Source organism: Triticum aestivum, chromosome 2B (assembly GCF_018294505.1).
Source record: "Triticum aestivum cultivar Chinese Spring chromosome 2B, IWGSC CS RefSeq v2.1, whole genome shotgun sequence".
Classification (NCBI taxonomy): Eukaryota; Viridiplantae; Streptophyta; class Magnoliopsida; order Poales; family Poaceae; genus Triticum; species Triticum aestivum.
Window position 1 is genome coordinate 798271724 of NC_057798.1, and position 1535 is coordinate 798273258.

Sequence of the window (1535 nt, forward strand, 5' to 3'; positions counted from 1 at the left end):
CTGGCTGGACTCGGTTCGGTCACCAGACCAGTCAACACGGTCTCCTTCTTGTACCTCCATTGAGTCATCACCGGAGCCATCATGAACATAGCCCTCTTCTTCTACCGGCATTAATGGGCCAGAGCCATCATGAACATAGCCCTCTTCTTCACCCAGTCCTTCCTGACCAACGACATCGTTGAAAAATGACGCAATGACATCATTTCCTTCTGCGATCATCTCCCCCAGCATCGCTTTTGTTGCTTCGTCTCGGTAGTGCTCCATAGTTTATGCAAATATTTACAACATGTCAATTATTATTCAAACATGGTACAGATGGATATATATTAGTGGCAAACGTAGAACTAGCTAGCTAATCACAATAAGGAATCATGTTAGTGGCCTCGACGCTGCTTCTCTAGGGTTTGGGATCGCTTCGACACAACGCTTCAAGGGTTTGGGGTGGCCTCGACGACAACGCTCTTTTAACTTGGTAAATTTGGGTGGCCTCGAGAGTTTTGGTCGAGCGAGAGGGCCGAGGGGGGTGCTGCCGTTGTATAGGTTATCACGGTCGAGAGGGGTATATATATCGACCACCCCTCATGTCGAAGTTATCTCGAGGGGGCGGCGAGGGCGAAGGCGAGCAGCCTGACGGCGACAGACCCGATAAAACATAAGAAAATGAAGAAGAAATAAAAAAAGGAGAAGAAGAAAGGAATAGAGGAGAAGATCGAAGAAAAAAAAGAAGAAAAAAAAAGAGGAGAAGAAGAAAGGAATAGAGGAGAAGAAGAAAAAATAGAATTTTTCTATTTTTTCTTCTTCTCCTCTATTCCTTTCTTCTTCTCCCCTTCCTTTTCTTCATTTTTGTTCTTCTTATTTATTTCTCCTCTAATCCTTTCTTTCTTCTTCTCCTCTTCTTTTTCTTCTTCTCCCTCGAGAAAGGAAAATAATTAAGGAAAAGGAAGAAAAGAGGAAGAAGGAAGAAGGAAGAAGGAAGAAGAAGAAGAAAGGAATAGAGGACAAGAAGAAAAAATAGAATTTTTTCTATTTTTTCTTCTTCTCCTCTTCTTTTTCTTCTTTTTTCTTCTTCTTATTTATTTCTCCTCTTCTTTTCCTCTCCTCTTCTTCTCCTTTCTTCTCTTCTTATTTTCCTTTTTCCTCTCATTCTTTTTCTTCTTCTTCTTCCTTCATTTCTTCCTTTTCCTTATTTTACTTTTTCCTCTACACTAACCTAATTAAAATGCACTAACCTAAAATCGATATCTACTAACAACCTAAATAAAAAATTAATACATATATGAAAAAACATATATAAACAAAAAAATGCTATGAACATTAAATTCATACATACATAGCCACATCCATTCATCATATAGCTACCACATACATATATACATTAATTATATATATGAAAAAAATGCAATGAACAAAAAAAATACACATGTATGTATGAAAAAAACACTGAACATAGAGCCTCGACGGCGCGGCGGCTCACAACGGGGGCGGCGGCGAGGGCGTCGGCGACGACCACGGCGGGCCGGGGCAGGGGCGTGGCC